Source organism: Dreissena polymorpha, chromosome 14, assembly GCF_020536995.1.
Source record: "Dreissena polymorpha isolate Duluth1 chromosome 14, UMN_Dpol_1.0, whole genome shotgun sequence".
Taxonomy (NCBI): domain Eukaryota; kingdom Metazoa; phylum Mollusca; class Bivalvia; order Myida; family Dreissenidae; genus Dreissena; species Dreissena polymorpha.
Genome location: NC_068368.1, coordinates 19,284,764 through 19,305,233, shown reverse-complemented (window position 1 = coordinate 19,305,233; position 20,470 = coordinate 19,284,764). Strand labels below are relative to the sequence as shown.

General features: G+C 35.0%; 1 long non-coding RNA gene across 1 annotated transcript; it reads right to left on the bottom strand.

The window, feature by feature from the left end:
- Nucleotides 1-17,208: 17,208 nt before the first annotated feature.
- LOC127856908 (uncharacterized) lies at nucleotides 17,209-20,104 on the bottom strand. The gene is made up of 2 exons (XR_008038233.1): nucleotides 19,491-20,104; nucleotides 17,209-18,049 (listed from the first exon to the last, which is right to left on the bottom strand). It is a non-coding gene; the product is annotated as an uncharacterized LOC127856908 (long non-coding RNA).
- Nucleotides 20,105-20,470: the final 366 nt, after the last annotated feature.

The window sequence follows — 20,470 nt, the reverse complement described above, 5'->3', positions numbered from 1 at the left end:
GGGTTTAACTGTGTAATGATTGCATGTAAATCATTAGTAAGTGCATGTTGGTGTACTAGTGGAATACATGGAATATCCTCAAAATCTTACTGAGTATCTTATACATGTTGCTCAACACAAATGCAACCAAGAATAATGTGTAATCAAGACCCGTTTTGAATACACAATTAACACCTTATTTCAGTTTGAGTGAACCTGGGCAGGGTTGTGCAAATGCAGTGTTTGTTGTTTTTTATCCAATTAAATATGGTCAATTGGTGAAATGAAAATGGTAAAATCAAATTAAAATTAATTTCGACACTGTTTTCCTTGTAACAGATAAATATGATAAATAAATATTTACTTTGTAACTGTCAACATTTTTTTCATGCATTCATATGTTTATTATCAAATTATTGGATGTCACTGATATTTTATTTTTTACTAATAAGTCATTTAGACTAAATAAAACAGAATTGAACTTTCCGTGCACATTATTTCATTATTAATAATATAATTTATTAGCAAATGTAATAAAAACTTATTGATATAAGAAACACAAAACACAATTACCCGTTTTTATTAAATAAATTTGTGGAATTTAAGGAAAAATTAATAACTTTATGAATTAAAAAAAAGGTAAATTTAAAGCAATTTATTAATAATAATTAAAACAGTGATAAACTACATCAAAATGTTTTTGTATGATAATGTACTAATCTCATCTTATGAATGACTATCCCCCTTCAAAGATGTCACCTAATCTCATCAATGATGATTAATGGGCCTGTATATTGCACCATAAGTACCCCTTTATACAATAGCTGTTATCTTGTTATATACACTTGCTAATCCAATTAACGCTTGTATATTGCACCATAAGTGCCTGATATATTGTTCAATGGTAGGTGTGTGTTGTTACTTAATATTATAGAAAACATAACTTTCCTATTATTTGCCTGGTTCTGAAAATATTTTCATCGTTGAGTTTCCTTTAATTTTTAAAGAATATTTTTGAGAGGTAACACCTGAGTACTACAAATCAATGTAAAATGTTCATACTAGCTGTATTGGGACATTATAATTTAAAGGTTACAAAACAATTTTATTTACTTGTCTCAAAATAAATATCCCAATATGATATTTATTTAGTCAAAATAATTTGTGTTTCAGTTAAAACTTGGATATAGTTATTATTCTTCATTATAAATCACAACTATTCCACTTTAAATGACCATCAAAGCTGTGTTTTTACTCAATTTTTCAAGGATCTCAATAAATGAAAGAAACAATACAGGTACTTATAAAAACAATTCTAATTAGATCTATTTAATTGGTAAAATTTGTTTGAGGCTTCCCTAAAAACAACCATAATAAATCATTTCACTGATCTATTGATATATCTATTTAATAGGCAGAATGACAAACAGAACTAGTGTGGTTTCTAGGGTCATAAATCTGGTCCCTAAGCCTTAATTGGTAATAATATGCATGCAGTGTTATGTCTCTGAAAGTGACAATGAAGCAAATCTGCCCTTAGGCTATTTCATTTCACTCACACAAAAGGAGATAACTTGCTATTAATTTAATAGTTACTTCTAACTTGTCTCCTTTCTGTAATAAGAGGGTTTTCATATTTTAAAGTTCAATTGGTCTTCAAAAGAATAAGCAATCAAAGTTCTTGATTTTGCCAACAAATAATGTTTACCAATTGTGGGTCTACTCTACTTTCTTTTAATAATTATTTCTAATTATGTTTTTTTTAATTTTTATATCAATGGAAAATGAAATATTTTTTCACTATTTTGTTTAAAAAGTACTTAAAGAAATCCAGGCAAGAATACATGACAAGTAAGGGTTGTGTCAAGAAGGTGCCATTTAAGGCCCTATTATCAGTTTTGGATGCCCTAACCTGTATAGGTGAGAAGACTGTGAGAAGACTGGGGACGTGGGGCATGAGGAACAACTAATACACAGTAATTGACAGGTTCGTGTTGAATCAAGCACAGAATTTTCTGAGCATTCATGATTCATTAGAATTGAAAAAAAAAACAATCAACCAGAAAAATCCAGTTGACCAACTTTGACTTATTTGCATGAACAGGTATAAAATAGTGGGTATTAATAGCTTAAGACATTATTGGCAACATGTCTGTTTAATTTATATTATCAATATTGTTAATTAAGCATGGAATATTAATCAAAATTGGGGGTAAAGTTCAATCGACCAGTATTGACCAGTAATGACAAATTTGGGAGTATTGACCGGGGCGGTTTTAACCAGTAAAAACCGCCGGTTAAAACCGGGGGCGGTCGATTGGTGCCAACCCTGGGTGTACTAAAGGAATACTAGAGGAATACATGGGATATTCTCAAAATCTTACACATGTTGTTTTTAATATAATTAAATAGGATCAATTGATGAATTAATTCAGTTTGTGTAAACTTGGGCTGGGTTGTGGAACTATAGTTATTTGTTGTTATACAATTAAATAGGGTACTATGTAACTGTCAAAAAAACATATGCATTCACACGCATATAATTCAATTATTGGATGTCACTGATAATTTCAATTTTACTAGTAGGTAATTAAGACTAATTAAAACAGAATGGGACTTTCCTCGCAAAGTATTTCATTATTAATAATATAATACTATAATTAGCTAATGTAATCAAAACATATTGATATTTTAATAATTTAACTCAATGATATTAATAATATTAAAATTTTCCCCAAAAAACTAGGGCAGGAAGATAGGAAGGATTTTTTTTGGAAAATCAACAGTGTAAAATATTTGCAAAGCTTCTTCTGAGTTTGAACTTCAGTTTTGCATTTTGTGACCTGCAACATATTCTATGCTACTTTATTTCACTATGGTAAGTCATTAAAGTGTTATTTATTTTTCAACTATATAATGTGCTAATCTCATATAATGAATTACTACCCCATTTAAAAATGACACCTAATCTAAATTCATTAATACAATAGTTATAACTGTTTTATTGTAATTTGTAACATACTATTCCACTAAAAATGACCATCATAGAACATCAATGCCGTGCTTTTACTAAATTTTCAATGATTTCAATTATTTAAAGAAATAAATTTATCAGGCACTTATAAAAAATATATAATAAGGGTGTCAAAATTTAACAAACTGAACAAGTCAATTTGAACTTCTCTTACAATGCAAATGGAGCCACTTGAAATATCAAATTGTTCCCATACTAGTCGGCAATATAACTATGACATTGTGTCTTTTCAAAACATGCATCAGACACACCTTCTGAAACTTTTTAAGCGGTTTTGAAAACGCTATTTCATTGCAAACTTTCGTCAATAAAGGATACATGTTGTTATACAACCGAAAGTGAAAGTTCTGTTTTTAAAAAAATGAATAAAGAGCGAAATAGTTGAAAACTAACGAAAATTATAATTGATACTAACATAAGACCGTAAGACTGAACAAAATAATACTTAACTTTTAAATCATAACATGAATGTTTACTTATAAAGCAAATTCTTCATTCATCCGCGGACTTCTTTGTGTCGTAGTCATAAATGCCTCCAAATGGAGGTGCGTGATGCGTCTAAGTATAGAGGTGACAATAACGTAGTGACGTCACCATCTATGTATAGAATGTTGATCATTGGGTTTAAAATTCCGGAAATACGTAAAAACGCAAGCCAGTTTTTTCACTGCAGACTGAATTTGCAAAACGTAGTTTTCCTTTACACGTTTTTTTTGTACATGTCTAGTATTGTGTTTAGTGGTTAATATATGCGTGTTAATTGTTAAAATATGTTAAACAAATAAATAAATGCTTTATTTGTATGCTTTAAAATGTTGTTTTCATGTGAAATTGAACTTTCAGTTCGCACGGCATCTCTTGATACATCATTGTTTATACCAAAAATGTATTAATAATCACCTGCTACAGACCCTGAGTTGTGCGTATGTAGTCATACATGCTCAATGCATTCAAGGGGAATCGTAACAAAAAACGATTATTTGAATACATTTACCTGCATTAAACGCACAATAAATACTATCGTAAAAATGAAATGTACTGTATATTCACCTTTTATTACTTTTTGTAGATAACAGAACATACATGTTTACGTCAACATGGTCGGCGATGTTTTGCCGCATACTATTTAACAGTCTGCAGTTAAGTGCTTCCCCCCAAAAAATATCGCCCTGGCCGATTTTCCAGTGAAAATCTCTTCATAATAATATGTGATGCATGTTATGGTGTTAAGCGAGTTTAATTAGTATTTTTCATATCGCATTTTATTATGCGATTAGGCCAGCATTTTTTTATTTGTTTTACGGGAAATTTTTCAAAAAAATTAAGTCGGGGGGATAAATAAAAATACAAGAGTTCCGCGGTCGGAGATGACCGCATTGAAGCCGGATTTTTGATTTAAATGACAGGAAAGTACCTTTCGTGTTTTTGTCAATGCAATACTTAAATTACTGAAATATTGTTCAAAGGTCAAAATGAAATGTAAGTACTTTTCAAGGCATGAGCAAACCTTGTGTTATGTTTTGATCATCTTCTAGTACTGGCCAATCTTTATTTCAAGTTTGAAGACTCTAGGTACAAGCATACCAAAGTTATAACATGAAATAAGAACTTTAACATTTTTACATTCAAGGTCACAGTGACCTTGACCTTCAAATGAATGACCTTGAAATGTCCAGTGGTTACTTACTAGTTCTGGCCAACCTTCATGTCAAGTTTCAAGACTCTAGGTCCAAGCATACCAAAGTTATAACAACTTTAACATTTTTACATTCAAGGTCACAGTGACCTTGACCTTCAAATGAATGACCTTGAAATGTCCAGTGGTTACTTACTAGTTCTGGCCAACCTTCATGTCAAGTTTCAAGACTCTAGGTCCAAGCATACCAAAGTTATAACAACTTTAACATTTTTATATTGAAGGTCACAGTGACCTTCACCTTCAAATGAATGACCTTGAAATGACCAGTGGTCATCTGTTAATCCTGGCCAACCTTCATGTCAAGTTTGAAGACTCTAGGTCCAAGCATACCAAAGTTATACCATGAAATAAGAACTTTAACATTTTTACATTCAAGGTCACAGTGACCTTGACCTTCAAATGAATGACCTTGAAATGACCAGTGGTTACTAACTAGTTATGGCCAACCTTCATGTCAAGTTTCAAGACTCTAGGTCCAAGCATACCAAAGTTATAACAACTTTAACATTTTTTATATTGAAGGTCACAGTGACCTTGACCTTCAAATGAATGACCTTGAAATGACCAGTGGTCATCTGTTAATCCTGGCCAACCTTCATGTCAAGTTTGAAGACTCTAGGTCCAAGCATACCAAAGTTATACCATGAAATAAGAACTTTAACATTTTCGAGCACGCCGCCCGCCCGCCCGCCCGCCCCCCCGCCCGCCCGACAACATCAATCTATAAGCCGAGATTTTTTCGAAAAAAATCCGGCTAAAAATCATGAAAAGTGAGCAGTCTACCAAAAAAATAAAACTGTCTAAACCGATTTTTTTTTGAAAATTTTAAATTAAGCCAATTTAACCTTATGTATACTTGCATTAACCTTTAAGTGTTTTATATATCTTATTACACTGTTGTAGAAGCTTTTTATAATAATAGTAAATATATTTATATATATATATATATTTATATGTTAAAGCACCTTTCGCATGTATTATACTATATTGCTTCAATAGAGACCATTTATTTTTAATAATGGAAATATAAAAAAATGGATCTAAAAGCAAACCGATAAGAAATTTGAACAATCTTACCCTAACTGCTTCATCTCGAAATTGCCGATTTGATTGAACTTTAATCTTAAGGACTTTTATAAGGCCTCTCATGAATTAATAACTGTTAACACCTACTTAAGTTATCATTTGGTCGAAATCATAAAACAGAACAAAAATAGATAAACGTGATTTCAACGTTTGCAAGTTTTTAACAAAATCAGTCACATATCGATTTCCGTGGGATGAATAAAGGGTAGCGTATTATTATCTATTTTGATACATGCTTGGCAATATAAGCTGAAAATAAACATCTTAACATGTAATTTAGTCCGTACAGTTGCACTGTATCTGCATGGTTGAGCTACCTATTCACCATGATCGTGTCACATCAGAACAACTAAATACTAGTATTTTGCAGCATGTTTTTCTAATTCGTCCCAACTTTCGTGATTGTAGTAAGTTAATTACAGTGGCGTAGCTAGCTTTTTTTTTTAGCTGTAGGCCCGCATATGATACATAAAAAAGGGGGTCCGGGGGTTCTCCCTCTGAATTTTTTTTTAAATCCTATAACGCCTGTGGTGAGATTTAAAGCATATCTAGACAGGTAATAAGATAAGAAAATATAAGACTTTGGCCCGTTTTTCTTTGATATTTTACTGTTTTACACTTCATCTCCTCAGGGTCAACATTTTAATGCTTCGAAGTTGAAGCATTTTCATTTTTTCATGTTTCAAAAAAATGTAGGCCCGGGCCTAATAGCAGCTACGCCACTGAATAAGGTAGGAGTGCTGGGACACACTCCGGATCCACACATAATGCAGCCTCAGGCGTGGAAGGACATCGAGAACTTCGACATTTGCACGCATGGGATGGGTCCTATTAAACAGGTACAGTGGGAGGATGTTGCGAGTCAAAAACTCTATTGGGTGTCTGTTGCGTGACCTGGTAAGAGCGCGTATACCAACCACTACGCTAGCCGGACAGCATCACCAGTGAAGCACGCCAGTGTCTGTAGCGTAAGAATGGCAGGCACTAGTGAAGCACGTCCATTTCAAAAGCGCACGCCAGCCTTTCGGTTAGCCTAAGATGTCCGCACAATAACAATTATAATTAAAGGGCTGAAGGCACTGCAGTTTGTCACTATTGCATACCATTAGACAAAACTTTGTTTAAGCAAATTTTTGTTTTTTTAATTTCAAGCTTTCAGTTAACACAACTAGAATACAGGAGAAATCGCCATAACCATTTGAACATCACTGAGAAGTTCACAGATACCAGATTTCCCACCCGATGTACTAGTTAGAAATCAGTCCAGCGTTAATGACCAGGTCATGCAAAAGACATGCGATGGAGTATAATTAACATTTAGGTTTGAGGTCACTGGGGTCAAGGTGAAGGTCATCGAGTCTAATAATAGATTTTTAAGGTGGTTATTAACATATAGATTGACAAAGCGCATCATCGGGGAGATTCCATCAGTTTCACTGATTTTCTTGTTAATATGTGTGATAAGTTGGTTGATGTATATAAATGCGGATAATTTATAAAGTACAGTCAGATAACTAATTCCAGTTTGTTTTCAGTTTCAGAACAATTAACCGAACCTTAAGTTAACATTTCCTAAAACATGAGGGCCATGATGGCCTTGTATCGCTCCACTGCTGAAAAAAAGGCTGAAAAAAATATTCTCGGCATGTGCAAATACATAAATATAGGCCCTATTTAAGCAGATGTACACTTTTGTGACCCCCTGAGCTGGGTCAAATTTAACCACAGGGGCATAATTTGAGCAAACTTTGTAGAGGACTACTATATCTCACTACATGTACATACAAAATATGGTAGCCCTAGGTCCTAGAGTTAAGGACAAGAATATTTTAAAAGTTTTCACAAAATAAGCAAGATATAAGCGTATATAATGTTCAATTTTGTGACCCGCGGGTCGGCGTCAAATTTGACCTAAAGGGCATAATTTGAACAAACTTGGTAGAGGACTATAAGATGTTACTGAATAACATATTTGGTAGCCATAGTCTAAATGGTTTTCGACAAGAAGATTTTTAAAGATTTCACAAAATAGGCACTTTATAAGCGTTTATTTAATTTTGTGACCCCCCAGGGCAGGGTCAAAGTTGACCCTAGAGGCATTATTTGAACAAATTTGGTAGAGGTTTATTAGATGTCACTACATACCAAATTTGGTAACCCTAGGACCAATGGTTATGGAAAAGTAGATTTTTAAAGTTTTCACAAAATAGGCACCATATAAGCGTATGTTCAGTTTTGTGACCCCCCGGGCAAAGTCAAATTTGACCCAAGGGGCATAATTTGAACAAACTTGGTAGAGAACTATTAGATGTCACTACATACCAAATTTGGAAGCCCTATGCCTTATGGTTAAGGACAAGTAGATTTTTAAAGTTTTTACAAAATAGGCACTATATAAGCATATAATCGATTGTGTGGCCCCCAGGGCTGGGTCAACTTTGACTCCTGGGGCATAATTTGAACAAACTAAGTGGAGGACTATACAATGTCACTACATACCAAATTGTGTAGCCCTAGGCCTAATGGTTATGGACAAGATTTTTTTTAAAAGATTTCACAAAATAGGCATTATATAAGAATATGTTCAATTTTGTGACCCCTGGGGCAGGTTCAAATTTGACCCCAGGGATAAAATTTGAACAAATTTGGTAGAGGACTATTAGATGTCACTACATACCAAAGTTGATAGCCCTAGGCCGGACGGTTATTGACAAGTAGATTTTGAAGTTTTCACAAAATAGGCCTTATATAAGCATATGTTCAATTTTGTGACCCCCCGGGGCAGGGTCAAATTTGACCCCAGGGATAAAATTTGAAAAAATTTGGTAGAGGACTATAGGATGTCACTACATACCAAATGTGATAGCCCTAGGCCCGATGGTTATGGACAAGTGGATTTTTAAAGTTTGCACAAAATAGGCCTTATTTAAGCATATGTTCAATTTTGTAACCCTCCGGGGCAGGGTCAAATTTGACCCCAGGGGCATAATTTGAACAAACTTTGTAGAACTATAAGATGTCACTACATACCAAATTTGGTAGCCCTAGGCCCAATGTTTATGGACATTTTTTGTGACCCCGGGGGAGGGTCAAATTTGACCCCAGGGGCATAATTTGAACAAACAAAGTAGAGAACTATTAAATGTCACTATATACCAAATGTGGTAGCACTAGGCCCAATGGTTATGGACAAAAGATTTTTAAAGTTTGCACAAAATAGGCTTTATATAAGCATATGTTCAATTTATTGACCCCCGGGGCGGGGTCAAATTTGACCCCAGGGGCGTAATTTGAACAAATTTGAAAGAGGTTCAACCCAGGAACATTTGTGAGAAGTTTTATCAGAATTGGACTTGTAGTTTAGGAGAAGATGTTTTTAAAGAAAAAGTTAACACACGCACACACGACGGACACAGGACCATGACATAAGCCCCGCTGGCCTCTGGCCAGTGGAGCTAATAAATAGCAAAAACGCATAAACATGCAAAGTTCAACGATTTCCTGTGGCCATGTTTTTTGACGAATCAAATTTTCTTGAACAACTTTTTAATGGGAGCCTTCAAGGGATAAATTTTGCCCCAGGGGCATAATTTGAACAAACTTGGTAGAGAACTATAAGATGTCACTACAAACCAAATTTGGTAGCCCTAGGCCCAATGGTTATGGACAGGAAGATTTTTAAAGTTTGCAAAAAAGAGGCTTTATATAAGCATATGTTTAGTTTTGTGACCCCCGGGGTAGGGTCAAATATGAGCCCAGGGGAATAATTTGAACAGATTTGGTAGAGGACTGTTATAGATGTCACTACATACCAAATTTGGTAGCCCTAGGCTCTATAATTATGAACAAGATTTTTAAATTTTGCACAAAATATGCCTTATTTAAGCATATGTTCATTTTTGTGACCCCCGGGGCAGGGTCAAATTTGACCCCAGGGGCATAATTTGAAAAAAACTTGGTAGACAACGTTTAATTTTAATACATACCAAATTTGGTAGAAATAGGCCCAATGGTTATGGACAAAAAGATTTTTAAAGTTTGCACAAAATAGGCCCAATATAAGCAGATGTTCAATTTTATGACCCCTGGGGAACTGTCAACTTTGATCCCAGGAGCTTAATTTGAACAAACTTGGTAGAGGACTATTATATGTCACTACATACCAAATTTGGTAGCCCTATGCCATACGGTAATGGACAAGTAGATTTTTAAAGTTTGCACAAAATAGGCCTTATTAAAGCATATGTTCAGTTTTGTGACCGCCGGGGCAGGGTCCAATATGACCCCAGGGGCATAATTTGAACAGACTAAGTAGAGAACTATTAGATGTCACTACATACAGAATTTGGTAGCCCTAGGCCCAACGGTTATGGACAAGATTTTTTTTTTAAGTTTGCACAAAATAGGCCTTATTTAAGCATATGTTCAGTTTTGTGACCCCGGGGCAGGGTCAAATTTGACCCCAGGGGCATAATTTGAACAAACAAAGTAGAGAACTATTATATGTCAATACATACCAAATTTGGTAGCCCTAGGCCCTACGGTTATGGTCAAAAAGATTTTTTAAGTTTGCACAAAAAAGGCTTTATATAAGCATACATGTATGTTCATTTTTGTAACCCCCGGGGCAGGGTCAAATTTAACCCCAGGGGCATAATTTAAACAAACAAAGTAGAGAACTATTAAATGTCACTACATACCAAATGTGGTAGCACTAGGCTCAATGGTTATGGACAAAAGATTTTTAAAGTTTGCACAAAATAGGCTTTATATAGGCATATGTTCAATTTATTGGGCCCCCGGGGCGGGGTAAAATTTGACCCCAGTGGCATAATTTGAACAAATTTGAAAGAGGTTCACCCCAGGAACATTTATGATAAGTTTTATCAGAATTGGACTTGTAGTTTAGGAGAAGATGTTTAAAGAAAAAGTTAACGCACGCACGACGGACACAGGACCATGACATAAATAAATATGTGCCTGTTTTACAATTGGATCTTGAAAATGAAACATTTTTAAAACAAAAATATTTAGTTTTGTTATATTGTAAGAACACTGAGTCGCCAATTGCTGGCAGCTTCAATTTTTTTGTCGTTGTGGTCAAAATACTCTAAAAATCATAATAAGAAATGTATAGTTGAAAAGTACATAAGTAATATCATGTTGATATTTATATTTATATTGTATTTCATAGGAATTACGGATTACGAATTTTAATTGAACAGTTTTTGTATGATATCCAAATATATATTAACACTAAATATATGTGGCATACAGTTAAACAACAACACAAACAGAAATGAAAAAATGAAGTATGTGAATTTATACATATAAAGAATTCGTTACAATAACACAAAACACAGAATTGTGGTATTATATAGTGGTATTCGATTTATTGTAACAATTTCACTATTCAAAGTTTTTCTTGTTATTTGTGATTGGTTATCATTCATGAACAAATGCATAACATAGGTTTACTGAAAACCAGTATAATACATCTAATCTACAATCTAATATTCCATGTGTAACTATTGTCCATATTCTAACATTGTGTGTGATATATAGATCTATTTAGTTTATTTTCAGTCAAATGTATGTTTTATATAAATCTTATTATAGAGATTGTTACAAATGGTTTCAATACCCAGCAATCATTTTATATCGGAATTTCATATCGGCACGACTCAATTTTATGTACAGCTAAAACATATCCGTTGAAAAATAGTGTGATGTTAAATATTATATATGAGTATATATATTTTTCAGACGGCATACAATCGGAAAGATGAAGTATATAATTTCTTGCGCCAGGTCATGGCTTTGCAGTTTCTTCCAGCAGAGCACATCCCATTCATGTTCGGGGCATTGGACGAGCGGGCCAACAATGACCACCTGGACGCGGTCATGGTATATGTGTTTAACACATGGATAAACAGCAGCATCTTTCCGATGGAGTGTTGGTCAATCTTCATAAACAGTACCAACAACGAATTGCGAAGGATGGCACAACCGTCTGAACACCAGGGTGGCAACAAGAGGGCCGGTGCCATTTTACTTACTTGGGGGAGCATATAGTCGCCGCTTCGTCTGTCCGTGTGTGTGCCTGTCTGTCCGTGCACAATTTTGTCCGGGCTATTTATCAGCAACTAATGACCGGAATTCAATAAAACTTTATGGGAAGCTTCACTACCAAGACGAGATGTGCATATTATCAGCGGGTTCTGGTCGGATGATTTTTCACAGTTATGGCCCTTTGAAATTTTCTATAAAAAAATATTGTCCCCCCAACTACTGTGCCCTCAAGACGTTTCCTTTTATCTGAATATATAGTGCAATATTGTGACCAAAAAAACACTTTGGGGAGCATCACCCGTCTCCGACGGTTTCTTGTTCTAGAACTGTTAAGATCCGACATCCCACTCCAGATCAAACTGATGTCCGAAGGGAAATTGAAACGAGGACAGCGACAGCGGAAAGCCACCCGGTCAATCCAGGGGAAGCTATTTTCCCTGTGGGAGAGGTACATTCAGAAGGAGATGTCTTTTATTTTTACCATATTTTTATATGTGTATCTGTAATATCATGTACGAAAGTGAGACGTAAATAAACTGTTTGTCTATCTGTCCGTCTCCGCCTCACGTCTCCTGAGAGAGTGTGCCCACGTATACGGGCCAGTTGCTTCTGGTGGACAGTAATGATCGACAGTAATGATTGATGATATGTGTTTGTTCAGATCCATTGTTATCGATGTTTTCCATGCATGATTTTTTTTAACTTTGTTCAAAATAGACAAATAAAACTGATCAAAATTCGCTGAATTATATTCGTTTGGTTATGACCATTTTTTTGTTTGCCATTTATATTAAACTGTTCAAAATTCAATGAATTATATTTGTTTGGTTATGACCATTTTTATCAATGTTTACCATTAATATTTTTTCACTTTTTCATAAAAGAAAAATTAATCAGATTAAAAATCGGTGCATTTAAAATTAAATAAAGCTCTAGAATGTATTGAGATGACAAAACAATACATGTTGAAATTAATTAATTTACCAATAAATGCATTTAATTTGTAACAAACTTACGTACTCAAAAAAAAAATAAGTGCCGAAGCGTCTAACTTCAAGTGCCGAAATAACTACCGAAGTGACTCGTTGAACCATTTTCGCTAATTGTAAATTTCATGTGCCATTGTCTTCAACCCGTCTTCGCATATCAACATAATGCAATTATTTTAAAATTAAATCCTATTAAATACAGATAAATGAACGCCATTAAAAAGTTCAAGGAAACGGAATGAATGGACAGAAACACGCAATATGTGTTTAAAAATAAATGATCATCCATTCGTTACTGATGCTGAAGGTAACAGTGTGTTTGGAAGTATTTTATTGGAACAAAACTATCAAACTTTCGGAAGACATGGCAATATAACGGCGACCATGATTATGTTCTCCCGTTTCTGTTAGTTTTTTCCGCAAATTTCGTGATAATTTTACATGGCTCATTTCGATGACAATCAATGCATCACTGTTCGTAATAGGGGAAGCAACCTTACATTCCGAAGAGGTTACTAGATTTACAGAAAGCGATATATGCGTTACGTATACAATATTAGGAGAATTAGTTACAATCTGTTAGTACAAATGTTTCAAGCCACGTATTAAAATGTTTCAGTTGATATTTTGAGATACATTTGCTATGTTGTTGAAATTTTTTGAAATGCAAACTCGTTATTTGATTTATAAATCTTGTTCCATCATGTCATGGTATTCATTATTTACTTCAGTTGAAAATATATAACAGTATAGTTTCTTTTTACTACTTAGTTGTTTATCTATGGAAGCCTTCAGAAGTAAAATAGCATCCACTGTGCTATAATTAGATTTGAATCCGAATTGTGCGTATGTGTGTTATCAAATGAATGAGACTTCCCAATAATGATATTGCCTTTTTTTTCGAATGTCCTCCTTTGTAAATCAACTATCGAACTCTTCAAATGTACCTGACTTCATGTTAATTGTAGTGTGACGCCTATCTTCTTCTTCTTCGTCACTTATATTTGAAGAAGATAACGTTCAAAGAGGCACCTATATCAATATTATCACCCTTGTAATTAAATGACTTATTTTAAAAAAGTATCATTCATTTTAAGATATTTTCGTTACAATTACGCTTAGATTGTCTGCACTGATAGATCTACGAATAATCTTTTTTCGCTATAAGCATCGTATGTCTCCTATGACTAACTTTATACAAGTTGTACTTATTTAACTTCTCAATATATAGATTTCGTTTTTGTTTACATTCATTATCAAACCATGTGTTACTTGCGTTTGAAAACTGTGTGCCTTAGTATTTAATTCCAGATTCATTTAAAAACTATGTAAATCGGTCGACTATTTCATCCGTACCTAAATTATTTTCTTTGCATTGACATAGGTCCTGGCATAAGCGGTTAACTCCTGTAGCTATATCCGTTAAAACACTATAATTATTATCTCATTTAACGTAATAGCTTTCAGCTTTTATCACTGAAAGCTTGTAAGATTTTTTTTTAAGGTCACAGTGACCTTGACCTTTGATCTATTGACCCCAAAAAGGGTGTGGTGTGTAAAACTCATCAAGGTGCATCTACATATGATGTTTTAAAGTTGTAGGTGAAAGCAATTTGATTTTAGAGCCAATGTTAAAAAAAAGTTAAGGTTTTAGCACGACGCGGACGGCGGACGTCGGGGTGGCTATGACAATACCTCGTGGTTTTCTCCGAAAACGCCGAGCTAAAGATGACTACAACATACAACATTATTACATACAATGACTACTACATACAACACTGACTACTAAACACAACTGACTTCTACAATCAACTGACTACTACATACAATACTGACGCTCGATTTGTCATTGTCGGCTCGGGTACTATTAACATGTACTCCGGGTACTCTTAAGTATACTTACATGTACCCCGGGAACGGTAAATATACTAAAATGTACCCGGGAATTTTTCAGGCTAAATCGGTCGTTGTCGGCTATTTTTTTAATAAATTATGTTCACATTTATAATGTCAGGCGCAAGTCTCATACCAAGTATAACTAGTAGCTCTCCTTCAGTTAATAGTTATGGCAGTGTGGCTTTAAAATATAATGGTTACTTGTGTCCATGAAAGAAAGTCAACCCAGACTTAGTTAGTCGACGTATTTTATTGTCCAGCATAGAACTTAAAAGGGTAACATGTATAATGAAATATATTGATGGAATGTGTTTTTTGGCACAGAAAATCTGAGGTATCTTTATACTTTTACAGTGACACACTGTGCCCTGTGTCAAAGATTGTGCCAGACACAGTATTCTATGTGCCTTTTTAACAGGTGCTCAAATAGAAAGTTTTTAAGTATGGACAATTTGTAGCGTAAGAGCAACTTTAAAATATGCAACATGTAACAATATAATAATACCTCAAAGGAACGTTTTCTGCATTGATTTGAATTCATTTAAGAACTCTAACAAATAATTCAACACAAAATAATGCCCAAGGACTTTAAAAATCGGCTTGACAGAAGTTGCTTAGCAACGGGCACGGTAAAAATCAAGATGGCTGCCGTCTACTTCTAAGAAACAAGTGTGACAATTTAAAACAAGAGGGCCATGATGGCCCTGAATCGCTCACCTGACTAACCTTGCTTCATGAACTTAAATTTTATTAGACCCATATACAATCCCAAGCCAAATTTCATTAATTAATACATTCTGACAAAATTTCATTAAGACGTGATGAAAACTGTGACCTCTTTCATCTACACAAGGTTTTACTAGAATTTGCCCGGTGACCTAATTTTTGACACCAGATGACCCATATACGATCCAAAATCAGATATTATCAAGATAAACATTCTGACCATATTTCATTAAGATCATATAAAAACTATGACCTCTATTGTCTTCACAAAGTTTTTCTATGATTTGACCTAGTTTTTGACCCCAGATGACCCTAATACAATCCCAACCCAGATTTCATCAAGATTAATATTCTGGCCAAATTTCATAAAGATTTAAAGAAAACTGTGACCTCTACTGTCTACAAAAGTTTGTTTTTTTAATCTGACCTAGTTTTTGACCCTAGATGACCCAAAGTCAATCCCAATCCAGATTTTAACAAGACAAACATTCTGACTACATTTCAATAAAATCTGATGAAAACTGTGACCTCTATAGTCTACACAAGGTTTTTCTATTATTTGACCTAGTGCCTAGTTGCTGACCCCAGATGACCCAAATACAATCCAAACAGGGCTCCTCTTGCCCAAAAATTTCTGTGGCCAACATTTTAGCCAAATGGAATTTTGTGTAGCCAAATTTTAGAAACTGAAGCCAAAGTTTTAGCAAAGCATTTGCAGGGGTCAAAGTTGGATATTTTGAAAATCCTGAACTTAAAGCTGGGGGCCAGGGGGCCGCAGGGCCCTCGGTGGGTCCAGGGGACAAGGGGACCAGAGGCCCCCAGAAGCTCCTGGATTCGACACATTTAAAGGGTGCCTATACCTGTTCTGGTGATTCTATTTTCTTAAAAAAACAGCATACACATATATTTAAAAATCTTCATGTATTTAATAAAGAACACAAAGTTAGTCAAAAGGCAATTCATTCACATGCACCCTCTGTCTGGCATGGACTCGACTGCAGGTGTTGCTTTTGAAGAACCAGAAGCAGTGTGAACTCGTTGAATGCAGTTATTTCTTTATTTTAAGACTGAACCAATATGTTGAGAATATTATACAAATGAAGGTATTTGTAAATTCAAAAAAGAAAAACACTTGCTTATATAAAATACGTTGAATGAATATTGAAATTATAGATTGGCGTAGGAAAATCCTATTTTTGGTACTTTAGGCGGCCATTTTGGAAGCCATTTTGACTTATATGCAATATAATATTCATTTTTTTCATGTAGAAACATGTTTTAATCAGTTTATAACGTAAAACAGCTAATTCCAATGCCAAAAAACAACATATTTGAATCAAATATGGAAGTAACATGTAATTTCCTAAATTTTGGCGGCCATCTTGAAAATGGCGGCCATCTTGAAAATTGGAGATGGGTCCATAGCTAAAATTGAATAAAATACTTTTATCTACAAATGTGCCAAGTTTGTTGCTTTTATCAAAAAGTGAACAATTCCAAGGAATACAAGCACCATATGATCTCGCTACGGTGTTAATGCCGACTGCGTATGAATTTTTCAGGTCAATAACACGGCGATGTATTGATGCACAGTCTACAGATGAAAGCGGTTAATATCTTGGACGGCATGTCAGTAAAAAAATCAATACCGATAATTCGCATTGTTCATTAATTAAGCAACGATTAATAACACTTATCCTTTATGGATTTTCATGAAAGAAAAACCATAATAAAGAAAATTTTATTCTCTTTAATCTGATATATAAACAAGTTTGGAAAGAATTGGATGAAAAATTTGGACTTTATTGCATAAACACCATTTTCTCAATTCAAGGGGAGGTAATTCTGTACTTCATGGACCAATAATGCTCATTTTTCGTGTCCTCATTGATATAAAGACACTGTGCAAATTTGGAAAGGATCGGACAAAAAATGTGGAAGATTTTTGAAAGTTTTCACAAAATAGGCAAAAACGAATAAACATGCAAAGTTCAACGAGCTCCTGCGGCCATGTTTTTTGACGAATCAAATTTCTTTGAACAACTTTTTCAGGGGAGCCTTCAAAGGTCATCCCTGTGAAATTTTTTGAAAATCTGATGAGCGGTTTCTGACAAGAAGATTTTTTAAGGTTTTTACCATATATGGTCAAGGCGGCCATCTTGGTTATGTGATCAAATTTTTTTTTTCAATTCTTTTGTCCCATGACCTAGGGATGCTCCACATGAAATTTAGTTGAAATTGGCTCAATGGTTTAGTAGAAGAAGATGTTTACAAATTGTTTACAGACAGACGGACGGACGCCGGACGCTGAGTGATCACAATAGCTCACCCCGAGCTATCGCTCAGGTGAGCTAATAAACAAGAGGGCCATCATGGCCCTGAATCGCTCACCTGACTCATTAAGATCAGATGAAAACTATGACCTCTATTGTCTACACAATGTTTTTCTATGATTTGACCTAGTGACCTAGTTCCTGACTCTAGATGACCCAAATACAATCCCAATCCAGATTTCATCAAGATAAACATTCTGACCACAGTTCATAAATATTGGATGAAAACTGTGACCTCTATTGTCAACACAAGGTTTTTCTATTTATTTGACCTAGATTTTTACCCCAGATGACCCAAATACAATCCCACCCAGATTTCATCAAGAACTCTGACCAAATTTCATAAAGGTTGGATGAAAACTGTGATCTCTAATGTCTACACAAGGTTTTTCTATTATTTGACCTAGTGACCTAGTTTTTGACCCCAGATGACCCAAATAAAATCCCAACACAGATTTCATCAAGCTAAACATTCTGACCAAATTTCATAAAGATTGGAATAAAACTGTAACCTCTATTGTCTACAGAAGGTTGTTGTATTATTTGACCTAGTGACCTTGTTTTTGACCCCAGATGACCCAAATACAATCCCAAACCGGATTTCATCAAGATAAACATTTTGACCAAATTTCATCAAGATTGGATGCAAACTGTGACCTCTACTGTCTACACAAACAAATTGTTGACGGACGGACGCACGGACACACGCAGGCACGCACAACGGACGCCGGACATCACACGATCACATAAGCTCACCGTGTCACTTCATGACAGGTGACCTAAAAATGTGTCGGAGATAAACATGAACAGTTGTGGTTAAAATCCCATAGAAACAAGGGCTGTTTGTAAAACATGCATGCCCCCTATATGGGCTATAAGTTGTAGTAGCAGCCATTGTGTGAATACGTTTTTTGTCACTGTGAATGGTGGTGGTGGTGGTGGTGGTGTAGTAGTAGTAGTAGTAGTAGTAGTTGAAGTAGTAGTAATAGTAGTTGTAGTAGTAGTAGTAGTAGTAGTAGTAGTAGTAGAAGTAGTAGTAGTAGTAGTAGTAGTAGTAGTAGCAGTAGCAGTAGCAGAAGCAGAAGCAGTAGCAGCATTACAAGACCAATACTTAAGAATGATCAAATGGGAAAAGGTAACCTAGCACTGGCAGTAAATATGGGGCTCATTTACAGGTCAGATTTGGAATCTCTGCTGTAAAATGAGATTTTGAATGAATTAAAGGGAGGCAAATCTGTAATAAAAAGAACATGCATAAACCGTAGTTGTTTCCCTTGTTTGAATCATGATAAATCCTTACAAGTTTGGAAAGAATTGGATGAAAATTTTGACTTTATTGCATAAACACCGTTTTCTCAATTCAAGGGGAGGTAATTCTGTACTTCATAGACCAATAATGCTCATTTTTTGTAGGGTTCGTGTCCTCATTGATATAAAGACACTGTGCAAATTTGGAAAGGATCGGACAAACAAGAGGGCCATGATGGCCCTGAATCGCTCACCTGACTCATTAAGATCAGATGAAAACTATGACCTCTATTGTCTACACAATGTTTTTCTATGATTTGACCTAGTGACCTAGTTCCTGACTCTAGATGACCCAAATACAATCCCAATCCAGATTTCATCAAGATAAACATTCTGACCACAGTTCATAAATATTAGAAAACTGTGACCTTTATTGTCAACACAAGGTTTTTCTATTTATTTGACCTAGATTTTTACCCCAGATGACCCAAATACAATCCCACCCAGATTTCATCAAGAATTCTGACCAAATTTCATAAAGGTTGGATGAAAACTGTGATCTCTAATGTCTACACAAGGTTTTTCTATTATTTGACCTAGTGACCTAGTTTTTGACCCCAGATGACCCAAATAAAATCCCAACCCAGATTTCATCAAGATAAACATTCTGACCAAATTTCATAAAGATTGGATGAAAACTGTGACCTCTATTGTCTACAGAAGGTTGTTCTATTATTTGACCTAGTGACCTTGTTTTTGACCCCAGATGACTCAAATACAATCCCAAACCGGATTTCATCAAGATAAACATTTTGACCAAATTTCATCAAGATTGGATGCAAACTGTGACCTCTACTGTCTACACAAACAAATAGTTGACGGACGGACGCACGGACACACGCAGGCACGCACAACGGACATCACACGATCACATAAGCTCACCGTGTCACTTCATGACAGGTGACCTAAAAATATGTGTCGGAGATAAACATGAACAGTTGTGGTTAAAATCCCATAGAAACAAGGGCTGTTTGTAAAACATGCATGCCACCTATATGGGCTATAAGTTGTAGTAGCAGCCATTGTGTGAATACGTTTTTTGTCACTGTGAATGGTGGTGGTGGTGGTGGTGGTGGCGGTGGTGGTGGTGGTGTAGTAGTAGTAGTAGTAGTAGTAGTAGTAGTAGTAGTAGTAGTAGTAGTAGTAGTAGTAGTAGTAGTATAGTAGTAGTAGTAGTAGTAGTAGTAGTAGTAGTAGAAGTAGTAGTAGTAGTAGTAGTAGAAGTAGTAGTAGTAGAAGTAGTAGTAGAAGTAGTAGTAGTAGTAGTAGTAGTAGTAGTAGTGTAGTAGTAGTAGTAGTAGTAGTAGTAGTAGTGGTAAAAGTAGTAGTAGTAGGGCAGAAGTAGTAG